This window comes from Pinus tabuliformis, chromosome 6 (genome assembly GCF_031772625.1).
Source record: "Pinus tabuliformis cultivar Carrire ecotype Pingquan chromosome 6, CPIR1, whole genome shotgun sequence".
NCBI classification, from domain to species: domain Eukaryota; kingdom Viridiplantae; phylum Streptophyta; class Pinopsida; order Pinales; family Pinaceae; genus Pinus; species Pinus tabuliformis.
Window position 1 is genome coordinate 1,028,612,837 of NC_142292.1, and position 21,690 is coordinate 1,028,634,526.

Consider the following 21,690-nt stretch of genomic DNA (forward strand, 5'->3'; position numbering starts at 1 on the left):
CATCTAGGGCTTCCACTCCTAGATTTCTCTTCCACTAAAACCCAAAGCGAGTGGAGAGAAATCAAGAGAGAAGTGTGTGTGAAATGACTCTCAAGTCATCTCCTTTTATACTAAAACGTTGAGCACATGTGGGGGTTATTTGGTTGTTGGCCAACCTGGACGAATTGTCTTATAACACAAATAAATTCATAACTCCATGAATACTTATCAAAATCGGATGATCTTTAGATCAATCCTACACCTCTCGATGAGAGGGATCCAAGAAAAATATCAGCTGCCATAAATAAGATGACCCACATGGAGTTTGGCCCTAATTGCCAATTTTAACAAGGTCAGATACAAGAAAGGAGAAGTCAAGGCTAAAAAGATTATCCTTGATTCTCTTGGAGACCACCTCATCACTTATGTCTCCAACTTGAAAAAAACCAAAGAAATGTATGACAAGTTGATTGGAATGTATCAACCAATGTTGTGAAAATCGTGATCGGGATTAAATCGGCGCGGGGAACAAATCAGAAAAAATCGGAATTATCGGGAAAAAATCGTTTGGTACAAAAATATTAATTTTTTTTTCATTTTTTTTCAATTTTCTTAATACCTAAACCATCTACAACATAAAATAAATACATTGACACATAAATATGATAAAAAAACTAATATATAAGATGTTTAATATCATTTCTAGCGCTAAAATCACACATAACATTGAATCATGTCCTGAATAGTAAGTCCTGACTCCTGAGTCCCAACTCAGCCTCAAAATATCAACAAAAAATATGATAATGTATCTCATCATGTCATAATGTCATATACAATAAAATGAAAGTCTAATCCTATTGATTTCCTCTACCCCTCTTGCGAGAAAATGCCACAGCTTTCCCTTTCCCTCTAGATGTAGATGTTGGTGCCTGTGCTGGTGGAGATGGCAGTGGAGTCTGATGTGCTCTAGAAGTTGAAGAACTAGAAGTAGGAGCTATAGGAGGTAGACCACGTCCTCTACTGGTGGCAAGGGTAGCCCGGGTAGGTGGTGTCACCTAGAAACATTACAATCTCCCAATCCTGAAATCCTGAAAAACTGGTAAGTCTACTGGATTTTAAATGAAATCTAAAATTCTACTTTCTCCATATGAAATCCAATGAGGCTGGAACCACTCTCAAACATCTTGAGTCATTTCATGGTAATGTTAAAAATTTAAGTAAAATGATGAAAATGATGATTAAGGAGAATGTCACTTTTACTTTAAGAATTTAACATTACCATGAATAGCATATCCATACTAGGGCCTAGACTTGATCATTAAGCTGCCCCACTCAAAAATTATTTGTTTCTTTCAAAAAAAATTGCATGAAAAAACCCAAAAAAACGTTATAAAACTATGTTGTCGCAACCCCCGGCGATTTTTTAAGTTTTTATCGCGATTTTTTCGTTTTTATCGCGATTTTAGCGATTTTTTCAATAAAAATCTGGCGATTTTTTCATTTAATTATTGCAATTTTATCGGCAGAGGGAAAAAATCGCGATTTTTTCATTTTATCGCGATTTTCACAACACTGGTATCAACCGTACAACTTGAGTCAAATTCCTGCTTTGAAGAATCAGTTCAAGGACATTAAGAAGAATAGAGGAGTGACCATTCAAGCATATTTCATGAGGACATCAAAAATCAAAGATCAATTGTCAACTTCTGGTGAAGTTGTTTATGATAAAGAGTTGGTGTTGATTACACTTGGAGGTCTTCCTTCTTCTTGGGAAACTTTTATTACTACCATCAATAACAATGACAAGTTTCCTACATTTGATGAGCTCCTGGAAAAGTGCAGTCAAGAAGAGGCCAGAATGATTTCCAGAGGAAAAATTCCCAAGCATGAGGAGGGAGAACCTACTGTCTTTGTTGTCTAAGGCAAGAAGAAGAAAGGAAGAAGAGGCCATCACTATTTGAAAAATCTTGCTCCCAACAGTTCCTCTAAATGGAATAGAGACTTATCAAAAGTCCAATGCTACAATTTCCATAAGAATGGCCACTATGTTCATGATTGTCCAAAAAACAGAAGCACCAAGATCCAACTTCAACAATCGTTCCAACAAATCTGATTATAAAAGAAGAAGAGAAGTTATTTCTACTCGTAAAGAGATCTTTCATTCTTCAAGGACCCCAAGGTATGATAAAAATGCAGTTGAAACACAATCAGAATACTTTCTTGTTTCTGCTCTTTCTAGTTCCTCGTGCCTCAAGGCACTTTACTAGCTATAAGAAAGTGCTCTCTAATCTAGTTGAGAGGGAGACCAATTTGAAAATCATTCTTGGAGACAACTCTACATATCCTATAAAGGGATCTGGTTTTGTTTCCTTCCATTTGGATCATGGTAAAACCTTATCTCTTCAAGAAGTTTTGTATGTACCTGGTCTGAAAAAAAAAACCTTGTTTCTATTTTTGCTTTAGAAGATAAAGAAATGAAAGTTGCTTTCATAAATGGTAAAGTTCTCTCTTGGCCGATGAGATCCAGCATGAGAGATGCCTTCACTCTGGGATCAAGATGTGAAGGTTTGTATAAAGTCAATGGAAGACCTATTCATGCATTGATCCATGACAACAATCATCAAAGTGAACTCTGTCACGAAAGGTTTGCTCATTTGCATTATAAAGCATTACCTCATGTGAGAAAGATGGTTTCCAGAATGACGGAGATTAGATCTGATCAAATGGATTTTGTCAAGGGTGCACTAATGGGAAGCAAGTAAAGAGACCATTCCCTTCAAGCAAAAGTAGAACTAGTGAAGTACTACATCTTGTACATTCTTATTTATGTGGACCAATGCCTATAACTTCTCTTGGTGGCTACTTGTTTTATATAATCTTTGTGGATGACTTTTCTCGTAAGACATGAATCTATTTTTTGAAAAATAAAAGTCAAACATTTAACATGTTTAAAGATTACATGTTAAATTGGCAACTAGGGCCAAACTCCATGTGAGTCGGCTTATTTATGGCAGCTGATATTTTTATTGGATCCCTCTCGTCGAGAGGTGTAGGATTGATCCAAAGATCATCCGATTCCGATAAGTATTTATGGAGATATGAATTTATTTTGTTTATATAATTATTATCAAGCCGACCAGCTCTTATGTAGGCTCTAGAAGCCCAACCGACGTGTCTATTCATCATCCTCATTTTAGTATAAATATAAGAGGATTTGATGTCATTTAGACACACTCTTTAGGTGATCTCCTCTCCACGTCTGGGTTTTTGGAGAAGGAGAAAACGCTAAGAGTACTTGCTATGATGCCCTAACTGCAGTAGCATTAATCTGGGTAGCCGTAGCATTATAATGAAACAATGTTATGGTGATAGCCGTAGCATTATAGTGAAATGCAATTATTATATTATGGTGAACGCAGTGGCACCATGCTGAACACAGGTGATACGCATTCACGATGAACGCAGGTGATACGCATTCACAATGAACACAGGTGATACGCATTCACGGTGAAGATACACAGAGGATCTCTCAACGGCTTCATCTCCGTCGTCGTCTCTCCTCCTTCCATCTCCAGCGTCCGATCTGATCTTATCAAAGGAAGCCCTTAAATCCCTCCAGCTTTCCAAGCGCGGGTTCTGTTGCTGTATCCCAGGTCCCTGGTCATATGGCGGAAGCTGGCAGCCCGGGCAGCCAGGAAAGTCCTCGTTCTGGGGAACAAAGCCCCCAGTCCAGCGTGCGGGAGCAGGACAGGTTCCTACCCATCGCCAACATTAGCCGCATCATGAAGAAGGCGCTGCCGGCCAACGGCAAGATCGCTAAAGACGCCAAGGAGACCGTGCAGGAGTGTGTCTCGGAGTTTATCAGCTTCATCACCAGCGAGGCCAGTGACAAATGCCAGCGAGAAAAGAGGAAGACAATCAACGGCGATGACTTGCTCTGGGCCATGAGCACGCTAGGGTTTGAAGATTATATCGAGCCCTTGAAGGTTTACTTGCTCATGTACAGAGAGGCGGAGGTGATACGCAGTCATATATGTCCCCCACTGTTTGGAACGCAATCATAGAACCCGCAGTCAATGGTGAACGCAGTCATGATATATATATCACGCACAGTCATACGCAGTCCATTCTGGGTACGCACAGGTCCAGACAAAGTACGCATAGTCATACATTGCAGTTGTGATTATATACATTCGCTGGACAGTCATATACGCTAGGTTGTATACATGTGAACGCAGTCACATTCATATATGGAATGCAATCATATGAACGCAGTCAAGGTATTGAAAACTATACGCAGTGAAGGTAATATGAATGCAGTCAAGGCACTCAGTAATGAAGACTGTACATATGATCATAGGGCAGCAATATATATACGCAGGCCCTAGATCTGGCAGTGTACAATATATACGCTGGGGTGATACAAGTTATACGCTCTATGCTCATATCTTCTAAACTATGCTCATATATACATGACTAGGTATATGCAGGTTATGGCCATAAATATCTATGCAGGCAGAAGGACGTATTATCATAAGGATGCAGCTATAGATATTATGATGCATGGAGCATGGACAACATCATGGTAAATGTAATCATGAGAATGGTACAATTGTGATGAATGATGCAACGGGCAGCAGCATGATAAGATCATGGACATGGGCAGCATGATGATAATCACAACTATTGCAACATGACATCATATGCAGTGATGCAGCAAGTGGACTTCTGTTGTAGATCTAGACAAGTCAAAGTGTTGACTTCTGTTGTAATTGTACTCTCTCTCTCTCTTTCTCTGCTGAACTTTGAAGATAAAAGAAGATTTGATCAAAGGGTTTCCCCACACATTGTGGGGTTTGTCCCTGGCTTGCGCCATATCTTGTGTCCTCTTGTCTTGGCTTGTCTTCTGCATATTATATTTATGTTCTATCTGCAGTTTATCGTAATGCTGATGTGATTGCTAACTGTGAAAATTTAAATAAATTGCTCTAGCATAGAACATACCTAAACTTAACATTACAAAGCTTTGGTAGAAAAACAAATCAAAACATTCAGATCTGACAATGGAAGAGAGTTCACTTCAAATGATTTCATTGACTTCGGCAAAGAAGTTGGAATCAAGAAAGAGACCACAGTACCGTATAACCGAGAACAAAATGGTGCACCTGAGAGAAAGAATAGAACTATCATGGAAGTAGTCAAAGCTATGTTGCATAATCAAGAACTACCAAAGTTTCCATGGGGAGAAGTAGCTAACACAATTGTCTATGTTCAAAACAGATCTCCTCATTGTGCCCTAAACAACAAGACTCCAAAAGAAGTCTTCTCTGGTAAAAAACATGAGGTTGCGCACTTGAGGATCTTTGGCTACCCTATCTACTTCCACGTGCCAAAAGAAAAGGGGAACAAGTTGGAAGCTTCAGTAAGAAAGGTATGTTTGTTGGTTATTGTGAAAATTCTAAAGCTTACTGAATATATGTACCTAGACAAAGAAATATGGAGTTTAGCAAAGATGTAACATTTGATGAAGATGCAGCTCTTGGAAAGGCAAGAGATACTCTTCTTCCTCCTGCTAATGTTGATAGTCAAGATGATGCATTTGAGATACAAGAAAATCCTGAGCCTAAAAATTGATCCTATTGATGAACCCATGGAGACCATGGATCCTTTGGATCCTCCTCCATGTGATCCTCCTGCTAAAAGGAAACCTTTATGGCTGTGACACCCTTCAAGATGTTCATAAACATGTTGTTTCCAAGGGGAACCTTCAGAGAAAGCAAGAAACCATGTCGGTTCCAAGGATATGTTGTAGCCGTGAGCAACATTATTCAAGCTAAACCATGCATTTTTGAAGTTGTGAAGGCTTATGTGTGGAAAGATGCAATGGCTAAAGAATATGAGTCCATCATTCATAATTTGTTCCAAGACCCCAAGGTAAATTTGTTGTGTCTTCTAAATGGCTCTATAAAATTAAACATGGTGTTGATGGCAGTATTGAAAACGATAAAGTTAGATTTGCAGCCAAAGGGTTCTATCAGAAAGAGGGAATAGACTATGATGAAATGTTCGCACCTGTTGCCCATTATACAACCATTCGATCTATTGTGGCTCTAGCTAATAGCCAAGGATGGTCTTTTCACCAAATGGATGTGAAGGCTGCTTTTCTGCGTGGCTTCCTCAAAGAAAAGTATTTATGGAGCAACCACAAGCCTTTGAAGTACATGACTGGAAAACTCATGTGTGTAGATTGAAGAAATCCCTCTATGGTTTGAAGCAAGCTCCAAGAGATTGGTATGCCCGCATTGATAACTTCTTGATGAAGCTTGGTTTTACTAGAAGTAATGTTGATCCAAATCTTTACTTCAAGACAGTCCAAGGTATGCCTTTGATTTTGGTATTATATGTTGATGATTTATTTCTAACCGGTGGTGAACCTCTTATCCTCCAGTGTAAGAGGGAGTTAGCTTCTGAATTTGAAATGAAAGATCTTCATTTGATGCACTACTTTCTGGGTCTTGAAGTATGGCAAAAACCTGGTGATATTTTCCTTTCTCAAGGAAAATATGTTGTCAAGCTGCTAGAAAGATTTGGTATGATAGAATGTAAATCCATGAATACTCCAATGGAGATGAACTTCAAGAAGTTGTGTGGTGAAGTTGCAGGTCTTGATTTGGCAAATCCTTCTGAGTATCGACAATTGATTGGGGCACTAATGTTCTTAGTGAACACTAGACTGGACATATGTTTTGCGGTCAATACTCTAAGCCAATATATGATTAAACCATCTCATGCACACTGGATTGTTGCAAAGCATGTGCTGAGATACCTGCATGGGACCATCAATCTTGGATTGAAATATATTGTCGAAGATGTAAGACTACTTGGGTACTCTAATGTTGATTGGGCTGGTAACTCTACTGATAGAAAAAGCACATATGGGTGTTGCTTCAGCTTAGGATTTGCCATGATATCTTGGATGAGCAAGAAGCAAAAGTTTGTAGCCCTCAGCATGGTTGAAGTTGAGTACATTGTTGCTAGCATGGCTAGCTGTGAGGCAATATGGCTGAGGAAGCTCTTTGGAGAGTTGTTTGAGCATGCTTTGGACACAATATTAATTTACTGTGACAATAAGAGTGGGATTTGACTTGCAAAAAATTTTGTGTTCCATGACAAGTCCAAGCATAATCACTATATCTGGGATATGGTGCAGAGAGGAGCAATAAGACTCCATCATATAGCGGTCAGTGACTAATCACCAGATCGTTGACATTCTTACCAAGCCTTTGCCGAAAGGTAAGTTCTTGGTTTTCAGCTTGGACTGACGGATGTGAACTTTCCTAGAGAGGGTGGTCATGGATGATGAGCCTTGGTTGTGCGAGATCCTTGACAAGTGGGTTATCCCCCCAAGCAGAGATGTCACTTGGTTGTGTCAGATCCTTGACAAGTGGGTTATCCCCCCAAGAAGAGATAAGACTTGGTTGTGCGAGATCCTTGTCAAGTGGGTTATCCCCCCAAGCAGAGATGAGACTTGGTTGTGCAAGATCCTTGTCAAGTGGGTTAGTCGCCCAAGCAAAGAAGAGACTTGGTTGTGCAAGATCCTTGTCAAGTGGGTTAGTCGCCCAAACAGAGATGAGACTTGGTTGTGCAAGATCCTTGTCAAGTGGGTTAGCCCCCCAAGCAGAGATGAGACTTGGTTGTGCAAGATCCTTGTCATGTGTTGGCAAGTGGCAATCCCCCAAGTGAATATAGGTTGATGGATGAATCTCCCCTATGATGATTGTTCTTCATTCGACTGTAACATCATTTTCCCAAAGCAGAGATTGCGAAGACCCTTGTGTCAGAAAGATATTCCTCCCTCACTGAGAAGGAGTGTTGAAAATTGGCAGCTAAGGGATGAATTTCCTTGAATAAAATTTCATTTATGACTTTTCTAGAGTGACTTTCTAAAAATAGGAAGTCATGTCTATCATTGCAACCATGACTTTCCAAAATTAGTAAGTAACTTTGCTTCAATTGGTAATCATGTATAGACGATAGAAAATTACTAAACGTATCCTTAATCAATCTAAAATGTTTAATTTTTAATTTAATCATCAATATTATTAATATTATTATTATTACACTTATGAGACTATAATATTATCTAAAGAGGAATTACATGTCACCTCTCCTACTTGGCACTCAATCATGCCACTTCACATCTCTCTCCTTGATGGCAAATCAAACTCTCTCATTCAATGATACATTACTCTCTCTCTCTCTCAATGGATTCATTCCTCTTTCTCTTTAATGCTCTTACGCACCTCTTACATTCTCTTATACACTTTAATGACTTGTCATAAAAAGATTCCTCTTACACCTCTTTAATGCTAAGTTGCCGGAAACGCCTAGGTTAGGCACTGGAAATGTCGTTCGCCGAATCTGAAACGGATCCTGGTACTGAAACGTACGGAAAACGTATTTATGTCGTTTTTAAATGCCAGAAACTACAAGCTCGTTTTCTCCCGTGTTTTGGGTTTTTCTGTTGGAAATAATACTAAGAGGGGGGTGAATCAGTATTATCAATTTAATAATATTTCATTTCCATAAACAAATTTATATACGCTACTTCGGTTAATGAAACTTGCATATATACGCAACTATGTTTAGAGCAACCAGCGTACACCTTGTAAACTTATAATTTAGTCAGTTGATCTTTAATCTATGTATCAGAACCATATAAGCAGTAACAGGTACTGTAAAAACAGAGCAGACAATCACACACAAGAACACAAGACAACACCTGTGTCATAGCGCCAAACCTGTGTCATAATGCCAACAATCTCCCACTTTGGACTTGATGGCAACCCCAAGTCACTCAAAGTCATTTTCCCACTTTGTCATCAAGGGCAAAGGGTTATGCTCCCACTGAGTACATGCTAAACTTTTCGGATATGCTGAAATGTGTTGTTCATGCTCCCCCTAACTGAAGGCAAGGTCTGCAAAAAGATGTTCTACAAGAAGAACATGACTCTATACATCATAAATGACCTTCCTATCACCAAAGACTCATACATATATCCATCTCCCAACCAAGTGGGGATATACCAAAATTGACTCATCCACCCAACCAAGTGGGGATACACCAAAAGTTTATACATGATAAAACAAAAACCTTACATCATCCATCCCAGGCATAGTGGGGAAACAAAATAGGTCATTATGTGACCTTGATAATAAAAGATATACATGACATAGAGACGAAATATCTAAAACAAGACTATGATAGTCATCAACAACTATCATCAGCAGCATCTGTCAATCACCATCCAGACCAGCAACCATGATCTCCCTCTGCACCTGTTCCACCTGAATCAAAAACAACTGTGAAATTGTACCAAGATCTTCTAAGGTAATGCCAACAATGATAATGCATTATTAGAAGTATATGCTCCCCCTGAACCTGTGCCAGATGATCACTGATAGACCCATATCAAACTCTTTTCATCCTGAGTTTGGCCCACTAATATTCTTCAAACCAACATATACGCGGCTGTATCCACAGAAACCGGCGTATGTACGCGGATACGCTTCATGAAACTCGCGTACAACCACTGTTCTCTGAAACAGATAAGTGTCAACAGCAAGATGATGCATCAACTACTCCCAGCTTTTGTCTAAGGTATTCAAATGTCTCTCTAGGCAGTGGTTTGGTGAATATATCAGCAACTTGTTTCTTGGAGGGAACATACTCCAATTTGACCTTTTGTTCAAGCACTTGTTCCCGAAGAAAATGATATTTGATAGGTATGTGCTTGGTCTTGGAATGCATTGCGGGATTCTTTGAAACACTGATTGCACTTGTATTATCACATAGAATCGAGATGGGTGGAGTACATGTGATCTGAATGTCTTGCAATGTTTGCATCATCCAAAGGAGTTGTGTGCAACAAGATGCAGCAGCCACATATTCTGCTTCAGCTGTAGATAATGCAATTGAACTTTGTTTCTTGCTAAACCAAGACACTAATCTGGAACCCATATAGAATGCACCACCACTAGTGCTTTTTCTATCATCCACGCTTCCTGCCCAATCTGCATCTATGTATGCATGAAATGTAAGATCTGTGTCCCTAGGATACCATAAGCCAAAATTCTGAGTTCCTTGAAGATATTTGAAGATCCTTTTGACTGCCTGCAGGTGTGATTCCTTTGGATTTGCTTGGAATCTTCCAACTATTCCCACTGCATGCATGATGTCTGGTCGAGTACCTGTTAGATAGAGCAGACTACCAATCATGGATCTGTAGGTTGGTTGATGTACTGCTGCTGATTCATCATTTGCGCTGAGGCTGCATCCTGTTACCATAGGGGTACATACTGGTTTAGAATCTTCCATGCCATATTTCTTCAAGATCTGCTTGAGGTACTTGGTTTGTGATAGAAAGATACCATCTTTATTTTGTTGAACTTGTAAACCAAGAAAATATGTGAGCTCACCAAGCAGGGACATTTCAAATTCTTTCTGCATTACCAAAGCAAAGTTGTGACTCATGGCTTCTTCATTGCTACCAAAAATGATATCATCAACATACACAACAAGTATTAGCAATTTATCATTGTCAATTTTTATATATAGATTGCTATTAGCTGATCCTTTTGAAAAACCTTGTTGATGAAGGTATTTGTCAAGATGATAATACCAGGCCCTTGGAGCTTGTTTTAGACCATAGAGAGCCTTTCTGAGTCTGCATACAAGTTTTGGATCATTTCCAAGGATGAATCCGTTTGGTTGCTCAATATATACTTCTTCTTCTAGATCTCCATTAAGAAAGGCATATTTCACATCCATTTGATATACTTTGAACTTCTGAAAGCTAGAAAGAGCAAGGAACATTCTTATGGCTTCAAGTCTAGCAACAAGTGCAAAAGTTTCTTCAAAGTCTATACCTTCTTGTTGAGCATACCTTTTACAAACAAGTCTGGCCTTGTTTCTAATAACTTCTCCATTTTCATTCAGCTTATTTTTGAATATCCATTTGGTTCCTATGACATTCTTATCATGAGGTCTAGGAACTAATTCCCAAGTATTATTCTTTTCAATTTGCTCAAGCTATTCATTCATAGCCTTGACCCAACATTCATCTTTGCATGCTTCATGTACATTTTGCGGTTCGATGGAGGAAAGCAATGCTAGATAGCTTGAAGCTTCTGTAATCATTCTTCTTGTCTACACACCTGCCTCTTTCTGTCCCAAAATTTGAGTCTCTGGATGATTTTTCTGAACATATCTAGATGGAGTCTTTTCTTCTGTCGTTATCTGCTCTTCTGGTGCTTCATTGGTTTCTTCTTCTTCAGCATTAGTCTGATTTAATGTGGAAGGATAATCCTCATCTTCTTCCCACTCTTCAATTTTTACTTGCTTTGGATTTTCGCTTGCTTCATCAACCACAACATCAATACTTTCAACAATTTTCCCAAGTCTTTTATTATAACACTTGTATCCTTTACTCCAGGAAGAGTAACCAAGGAGAATGCCTTCATCTACTCTAGGTTCAAACTTGCCAAGTTTTTCATTAGTCCTTTTGATATAACATTTGCTTCCAAAAACTTTGAAGTATTTTACAGTAGGAGTCTTACCATACCAAAGTTCATCAGGAGTTTGAGCGATGTTTACTTGAACATTCGTTTTGTTGAGAATAGTGACGGCAGCAAATGCAGCTTCACCCCAAAAGGTTGCATGAGTTCCAGACTCATCTAGCATAGCACGAGCCATTTGTTGAACAGTTATGTTCATCCTTTCTACCACTCCATTTTGCTAAGGAGTCCTTGCGGTAGAGAATTCCCTTCTTATTCCATGTTCTTCACAGAAGTCGAAGAATTCATCCGAGGTAAATTCCCCTCCTCGATCAGATTTGAGACATTTGATTTTGCAATCTGATTCATTTTCAACCAAAGCTTTGAAGGCTTTGAACTTTTCAAATACTTCGTCTTTATGCTTTATAAGTTCTATCCAGCACATTCTGGAAAAGTCGTCAATGAACAATATAAAGTATTCTTCTCCACAAGGTGACTTTTTCCTTGATGGACCACATAAATCAATATGGACAAGTTCAAGCAGCTTACTAGCTGATCCTTCTTTCTCAAGGAAATGTGTTCTGGTTTGCTTACCAAATTGACATGATTTGCATATTGCATTTTCTGGAATTCCGATGTCAAGAAGATCGCGTACAGCCTAGAATTTGCATGCTTTCCTTATCTGAGGGAAGCTTAGATGCCCCAATCTTCTATGCCATAGCCAGTGTTCATCATTTTTGCTTAGATAGCATTGTTGTTGTCCTCCCTTGAGTATGTATAAATTATTTGGAGTTCTTATGCCTTTGATCATTGTTTCTCCTGTATCAAGCTCACGAACAACACATCCATTTGATCAAAATACTACCTCATTTCCTTGATCACACATTTGACTAACACTTAATAGATTATGCTTTAAACCATCAACATACATAACATTCCCAGCTTTGACCTTTTCTTTTAAGAGAACAGAGCCTTTACCTTTTATGACTGCAGGGGTGTCATTTCCAAATGAGACCTTCCTTTCCTTTTCTAAGGCACTATATGACTGAAGTTTTTCTTTATCACTTGTCATGTGTTTCGAGCATCCACTGTCGATGTACCATTGATTTTCTTGTCCTTCTGCATATAAGGCTATACCACATCTTTCGGTTTGCGGTTCTTTCTTTTTCCAAGTTTTGGGACCCAATGAATCTTGCTCCTTCTGAGATGTTTGCCGAAATTTACTCCTACATTCAGAGTCTTCATGACCGAAGTTGTTACAGATAGAGCATTCTATTTCATTTTCAAGAACAGAAAAGTTATTGTAGGTCCTTTTTATGATCCCAGTCACATTCCTTTGATTTCGTGCTTCTCTAGTCATGATGGTCTTGTAAGCAACACATTGAGCAGCTTTGTGTCCAAAGTTATGACATGAAAAACATTGGCCATTAAAGAAATTCCTGCGATTATCGAATCTACTGACCTGATGATTGTAGTTTCCATTGACATTCATTCTTGAAGCAAATTGAGAATGATTTACCTGTGGTTGGTTATAGCTTCTGTTCATCCTTGAAGTAGATTGAACCTAATTTACCTGATGATCTGCTTTAAGCCTCTACCGACGATTGTCAACCTGTTCATTTCTCCTTGCTGCATCAAGATAGCTTTTGGAGGTTGATGGCTTTTGTGCTTGAGATGGTTCTTCAATATATCCAAGACCTGTCTTTATCAGAGGAGAACGCTGCACTTTGATAATTTCATCTAAAGTTTCTGATCCTTTAGCAAACTTAAGATTGAGAGCTTTTGTTTTCTCAATTTCTTTTCTTAGACCCACAATTTCACATTCTAACTTTTCATTGTGTTTTTCCCTTTCAGCAAGTTGGAATGTAAGAGTATCTATAATCATACTCTTTTCTTCTAAACAGATTTTAAGTTTAGAAATTTCTTCATAGAGACCATCTTCATCTAAAGCATCCAAGAAATCACCGTCTTCAAAAGCCATCAGAAGTCTATAATCATTACTATTTGCATCTTCATCACTATTTGATAAACCATCACTATCTTCATGCGTATAGTAGCTCTTCTTATTTACACTTTCTTTTCTATTCCATTTTGTTGATTCCTTCCCTTTATCAAGCTTTACTTTGTGAGGACATTTGGCAGCATAATGACCTACTCTTCCACAAGCAAAACATTTGAAAAGTAGTTTACCTCTAAATCTTCCAGAACCCCGTTGAAGGTTCATGACAAAGTTTGACTCTTCCTCTCCTTCTAACGTATGTCCTGACTCATTGAGTTCTCCTTTTCTTGAAGCTTTGAATGCGGCTTCTCTCATATCTGATGGACCCCCTTTTCTCATTTCGAAAGCAGTTAGGATTTCGTGCAGTTGTGACATAGTAATACTCTGAAGATTTTGTTTTTCTTCTATGGCAGAAACTTTTGATTCAAACTTAGAAGACAAGGATCTTAGAACCTTTTCAACTAAAGTAACTTCTTTTATCTCTTCACCCAAGTTTTTCATGTGATTAACAATCTCATCTATAAATAGGAAATAATTAGCTACACTTTCATCATTGTGCATTCTGAGAGTTTCATACTGAATTTTGAGAGATTGTAGTTTTGCATGTTTTACCTGATCATCTCCTTCATAGCTTAGAATGATCTTGTCCCATATTTCTTTGGCAGTTTTGAGCTGCATAACTTTGACGAATTCTGATTGTGATAGACTCCCCAATAGAGTATTGACAGCCTTTGCATTTGTTTCATACTGCTTTTTACCTGCCGTATCTGTAGGAGTTGCTGATGGAAATGTGTATCCTCCTTCCACGATATCCCAAACTTCTGTTCCAAGAGATTGAAGATAGGTTGTGGTTCTTACCTTCCAATAGACGAAGTTGCTCCCATCAAAGATTGGTGGCCTAATGGATGCCTCTTTTTCGTAGTTGCTCATGATGATAGATCTTCCTTCAAGCGATCAAGCTTCTTCTGAAGGACTTGCTCTGATTCCAATTGTTGCAAATAACACTGAGAGGGGAGAGGGGGGGACGCGAATCACTATTATCAATTTAATAATATTTCATTTCCATAAATAGATTTATATACGCTACTTCGGTTAATGAAACTTGCGTAAATATGCAACTATGTTTAGAGCAACCAGCGTACACCTTGTAAACTTATAATTTAGTCAGTTGATCTTTAATCTGTGTAACAGAACCATATAAGCAATAACAGGTACAATAAAAACAAATCAGACAATCACACACAAGAACACAAGATATAAGGTGAAAACCCAATGTGGGTGAAAACCACCTGCTGCAATTCATCTCTATCTTCTTTTAATAAGAAACTTCTTTTTACAATATTTCTGTACTGGCGCAGTCTTATACCAGTACGCAGGCTTCTACCTGCAGAAGGCTACAACCTTCTCTCGTTCTCTAGCTTCTCCTGGGAGGGAGCTACAACCCCCTTAGCTCTTGTACTAGCTGATGTACTAGTACGTAGGTGCTGACCTACAGAAGGCTACAACCTTCTCTTTTCTTCCAAGGACCACGTTTCATAAATTTTCAGACTGGATCCATCAATAGCATCAATCAAACATCAAAATATATCTACATCAATCAATCTCCCTTGCACTAACCAAAACTAAATCAAACAATCACTTCTCTGAATGTTGTAACCAGAATACAGTAACAGTACCAGAACCCAGAACACTGCAACAGTAAACAGAAGTAGCTAAAACATATTTTATGAGACATACGCTACTTCAATATGTAGAACCTGCATGCATACGCTGCTATATGAAGGCAAACCTGTGTATAAGCTGTTTTGAATTGCTAAACCAGCGTGTATACGCGCCTTTGCCATACTGAACCTGCGTACAAATCTGTAAAAGATGATTTACCCTTTTCAACTCTTCAGACATCAGTTATACCCAGATCATTAAATTTACAGATCAAGACATGTGCCAAATATAAAATATCAAAATCACACAAAGATACTTCTCTTCAAGCCTTAAGATCTTGACCCACCAATCGAACTTATCCTTCTTCTAGCGCTCAGGTTCCTCCTTGATTCAGATCCAGCTATGCACCATAACCCAATCACCAGTATTCTAGATCTTGCTCTTCATTAGATATTCAATTCTTGAGTGCCTTTGCCTAATGATCTCCTCCTCCTTTTATAGTCTTAGGCCTTACTCAATACCATGGTCCCAAACCACTTAGAAGCAATACCTTGGAGCAAATACCTGGGGTCAACACTTCGATCAAGATACCTTGGATCACTACCACGGGTCAAAATACCAAGGACCAAATACCACGGACCAAAACCAAGTTTTTCAACATGTACACGCTTTTCCTTGCGTGAAAGTGCATGTATACACATGAAAGTGCGTGTATATGCATACGCACCTTATGGACTGCTAACCCGCGTGTATATGCGGCTTGGTCAAGAGGAACCTGTGTATATCTCTTTTCCTTCATTCTGAGAGCCTGAACTGTGATCTGTCATCTGAGTGAGTTGCCATCAAGGACAACACCTGTGTCATAGCGCCAACCCTGTGTCATAATGCCAACATTTTCTTGCAGTTTTTGGACCGTTTCCGGAAACCTTGATACAGATCCGATAAAATCATGATACATATCCAGATTTTCGGAAACGGATCAAGCTATTGATTGTGGGGAACGTTCCAAAAACATCAGTTTAAACTTTGAAATTCACGCGGTTGTTCAATTTAGTGTTTCAACTTCACGAAGTTGTTCACCTTTTAAGTTTTAACTTATTAACCTTTTAACGTTTTGCTTTCCTTCACGTCAGACGACCGCCTTGCATTGGAGCTTGGAAGTGGAGAAGTCTTGAGCTTGAGGAGTCATCGCTAGTGGCCATGCATTGAAGCCTAAACAACAAAGATTTTTCGTCATTCGAGCTTGGTGGAGCTTGCTGTTGGAGGGGTCATCGACTCGTTGCTCATTCGTTGGAGAAGGTTAGAAATCTCGTTTTTTCTTCTTCTGGACTACTGTAACCTGTTCGACTGTCAACGTTACACTGTTACAAACTTACCGTTGGAGAAGGTTAGAAATCTCGTTTTTCCTTCTTCTAGAATACTGTAATCTGATCGACTGTCGACATTACACTATTACAAACTTACACTGTAATAGCACATTGCTTCTCCTATAGGTTTACTGTTTATTATTAGCATTGTTGTTATCTTTAGTAGCAAACTGTATACGCTTATAGACTTCTTTAAATTTTATTACTGATTTCGGTCATGTTCTTGTATAGAGGTTTGGAATGGATATGGCGGAATTCCCAAAATATCTGGATATACGCTTATATTCTTGGATATTTCTGCCATAGGTGTTCCATCTTATCAGTTCACATTAATTGTGTCAAAAAGTTGTTTTCCTCAGCCAAAATGTCATTATACCTACACTATATCATTTTATGTAGTTTGACACCTAGACCTAAATTTAATGATTGTTGTTCCATTACCCCGGATCCTATTCCTAATTAGAACAATTGAAGTATTATCCATACGTTCATTATTCCACCCATGCCTGCATTTCACACTATTGTTCTACTATCACTTGAAACACGAGAGAAAACAAGGTTCCAAAACAAGGATTGGTATCAAAATATATCAGGAAAACATTCATAAACACAACTACATATGGCATAATATAGGAATTCCTATCAATAAAGGGGTAGACGGGCAAACTTCAGACCAAAAGTCCTACTCAGGTTGCCCATTTTAAAAAACAAAGGCTGAATGACAAACATCTATAGCATGAAATATAAAATTATAATATTACATGGTAAGCCAAGGACAATCATATATATGATGCCAGTCATGTTCGGGAAATAAGATAAAGAGAGTTAAGATGGACATTGCAAAACCAGGCCTAATTGCATCCAAAAAAAACTACCTCCAAGAGGAGAAAAAACTTTATATGACAGAATGGTTTTTGCCACAATCAAAATTTATTGTTTCGCTAATCATATGGTGATGCAATGCCTCAATATAGTCAGATATGAAGAAGTACATTAGGGAACTAAAAAAAAAAATTTGAAGATATAAGCTCACATAATGATGAAACCTCTCGAGTCTCCCATCTTCCCTAGAATTTATGGATGGATGGCAATCCAACCACTAGCTGCAGAGGTGACTGGTAACCCCCAGGGACCTGACAGAATGGGTCTTGAGTCTTGAGTCTTGACTCTTAAGACCTCTTGTGACCTTTTTATTGGAGCATCTGATTCTTACCAAACTTTTAACTTTTAATAATGATTTTTTTTTCAAGGCTTGTAAGTTCGTAACTTGCTTTGAAATGATACATATTTGTCAATTTTATTTTGCAGATTTATTTACATCAACATCATCATTCATGGCAACTTCAAGTTCAGCCATTCGTGAGGCAGAGACAGTGGAACATGAAATTGAATCTGCGCCTAAAGTTGATCCAAAGTCACCACTTTGGAAATATGTAACTATTGTTGGGAAGATCCAAGGAGGGGGATCATTGGCATGGGTTTGTAGTGAGTGTAAAAAGGAGTATAAGGGATCATACACACAAGTTAAAGCACATTTGCTTGGGTTAAAAGGCAATGGGGTTCGAATATGCAGTGGCCCACCTAAAGAGAATGGGACAGATGGAAATGGTTTAAGCAAGGCAAAACTTGCAAAATATCAAAAAGAACAAGGCAAGGCAGATGCTAAAGCAAATGAGGCAAATCCTGCCTCACACCCAACAAGGTTGGGAGCATCTTCATCAAAGCCTCCACTTCATTCTCATGGAATTGTTTGTTCAAAGCGGTCTAATTTGGGACCGCTTGAAAAGAGTTTCAATAATGACGCTCGAGATGCATTTATGCAAATGCTCTTCCCTTTAACTTTGTGTGATCTCCTTACTGGGCAAAGATGATAAAAGCAGTGAATGAAGCCCCAAGAGGGTTCAAGAGCCCCGGATATGAGAAGGTACGCACCACAATGTTGAATGCTGAAAAGTTAGATTTGGAGGCTAAATTAAGCCCCATTCGTAATTCATGGCGCATTTCAGGGGTGTCCATCATTTCTGATGGATGAAAAGATCAAATAAATAGGCCTTTGATCAATGTGATTGCTCAGAGCCCACAGGGGGCTATGTTTTTGAAGGCAATGGATTGTGAGGGGCAGATGAAAGATTCTCAATTCATTGCTGACATCTTAATTGAAGCAATTCAATTGGTGGGGCCTGAAAATGTTATCCAGGTAATAACTGACAATGCAACGGTGTGTAGAGAAGCAAGCCTAATTATTGAAGGCAAATATCAACACATCTTTTGGACCCCTTGTGTTGTACATTCATTGAACCTCATGTTGAGCAAGATGGGGAAGCAAATTGAGTGGATTCGAGTTATTTTTGAAGAGGCAAAAGAAATTCAAGCGTTTATCACAAACCACCACATGTCCCAAGGCATCTACAAGGAATTTGCTAAGTTGGAGCTCCTTAAGGTACCTATACTTTAAAGTTTATTTCATAAATTCTAATTTCTGACTGTAAATTCAAATATCTAAATTGGATTCTCAAATGTCATGATTCGTGAATCATAATAGTTATTCAATCAAATTATGATTTTTAATTTGTTGAAATTTGAAACATTGGCAATTTGGCACCTACAAGTTTGCCGATACTCGATTTGCTTCTCAAATCATAGTTGTAACAAGGCTTATGTAGGTGAAAGGTGCATTACAATCAATGGTATGCAGTTCTCTTTGGAATCAATGATGATGACAATATTTACAATGAATTGATGATGATGAATCATGATAGATCATAGATAATAATTGATTATGTATTTTTAGTTTTTAGATCTAATCTAGATTCTAGAATCTAAAATATGAATGGTAATATGACATTTTTATTTTTTTAATTTATATATGCATGTGTGTGTGTGTCATTTCTTGTCGTATCGTATCCAGATTTTTTGAAAATTTGTCGTATCCATTTCAAACCTCGTATCCGCTTCAGTGCAACTTAGCTTTAATGCATGTGTTATAGTTCTCCTTAATGATTCGAATTACTAAGGCATGCGTACTCCTTTATGGCACAGCTCACTAAGGCATGCGTACTCCCTCTTGATGGCATGAGTTACTAAAGAAACCGTACATCCTTTATGACATAAGTTACACTCCTATTTTGGCATATGTAACTTATCATCAAGGCATGGGAGTTACTCTTTCATGAATTAGACCTCCTTGCTCTTCCTATATATTTGTGCCTCTCATCCTCTCTACCACTAACTTGTGCATCGTGAAAGGAGAGTACGAACTTGAGAAAGCGAGAACTAGAGAGACTAGAGAAGAATTGAGAGAGAGAGTCTTGAAGAGTAAGAGCAGAACTTGGTGAGCCAAATTAATTCAGTGTTTGCATCAGCCAATGCCATTAGAGATCTTCTTCAGATTTGGGTGAACTTCTTCATTCTCTCATTGTATTCTACATCTTTGTTGAACATTTGATTTCTACTAGTCTGGTTGGGTTTTCCCCTTGTGGGTTTTTCCCTAGTCATTGGACCTAAACTCATTGTGTCTTATTGAGTTCTTGGTTGTCTTCTATTGTGTATATGGTTTATGTTTTATCTACAATTGCTTCACTAATATTGCAAATTAAAGTAATTGAATCAAGTAATTGTTCCAGCATAGAACTTCATAATTTCAACATAAACCTCTATAAAAATATATTCAATGAGCATTATTGAATCATTTTCAAGTTTGCAACCAAACACAATGACTTGCCACTGATAAAAAGTTTTAAAACTTGGACTCAGACTCATAACCAGCCAAGGGTCCTCTTAGACTTGAATTGAATTCAGATCGGAATTGGAACAGTTTAGAGTTTATGACTCGGTTTACTTAAAAATACATAAATATTAGAACTTTAATGGAAAATATATTTTAAAGATTCCAAACCATTAGATATAAAATATATAAGTATGCTCATGTACATACCATGTAAGGGTCAATATATCAAAATGGTACAAAGTGTAATACATATCCAAAACAAAATGCATAATCAATGAGGCTCTAAATGGCCTCTAGCCTTCAAAAAAAAACATGCTACAAGATACTACAATATTACATAACACTAATCAACATGATCAATCATAACTCATCACCACTGTTGGAAGTGGGATCCTCTGTGTGAGCTATAGGACCATCCTTTCGCCAAAGAGACCATCAAGACTTTCTATCTCCCTATATGGCAAATTATTGATTCCAGGTGGGACAGGCAACTACATTCACCATTGCATGCAGCAAGAGCATATCTCAATCCGAGCTTATTCTGTAATGAGGGGTCTCGCATTCAAAGAGATCTCGAGGTGATGAGAAGTGTCATTATATGCATTGAGAAGATCTTCCCGGATCAAGATATTCAGGACAAAATCAACATATAACAAGATATGTACAAGGAAGCATCTGGCATGTTTGGATTCAGCTCAAGCCAACGTCTCAAGGACAAGAAAATGCCTTGTAAGTGCAAATTGTTAGAACTTAGATTGTAATTTTGCTAGTTCTTTTTTATATGTTTGGCATTGCAAACTAATAATCTTTGTTGTTATTTCTTTATAGCTCATTGGTGGATAGATTGTGACATTGAGGCACCACAATTACAAGAATTCGCCATAAGAGTTCTGCGTCAACCCTGCAGTGCTTCTTCTTGTGAGCGTAATTGGTCAGTGTTTGAGCACATCCACAGCAAAAAGAGAAACAGGTTGGAGCATGAGAGGTTGGAGAAGTTGGTTTTCATCTACTACAACCTTCGAATGCTCACAAAACAAGTGCAACCAAAGGATACAGATCCAATTTTATTGGATACTATTGATTTAGAGTTTGATTGGGTTGTGGAGGAGGAGGCCCCTAATTTGAGTTGGCTTGATGAAGAGACTGAGGATCTCTCTAGTTTTCCATCTCAAATGGAGACTCCAAATACACCTGCCTCACAGTTGCTTCAACCTTCCGATGTTACCACTAGTTGTAGGTGTGTCGTCCATGAGTGATGAGACTCAAGATTGTTATGAGACAATCATTTCTCGTTTATGACATATGCATTTGAATTTTGAACTTTCTGACATTTTTTATTTTAATTATGGAATCATGAATCATTTTCTTATTGAGTATCTAAAAGTTTTGCTTACAAAAAT

General features: G+C 38.2%; 1 protein-coding gene and 1 pseudogene across 1 annotated transcript in view; one reads left to right on the plus strand and one right to left on the minus strand.

The window, feature by feature from the left end:
* Positions 1–21,690, minus strand: part of LOC149262508 (uncharacterized) — a 213,747-nt gene that overhangs the window by 118,959 nt on the left and 73,098 nt on the right. The window lies entirely within an intron of this gene.
* On the plus strand, positions 3,490–4,043 carry LOC149262509 (nuclear transcription factor Y subunit B-8 pseudogene; annotated as a pseudogene).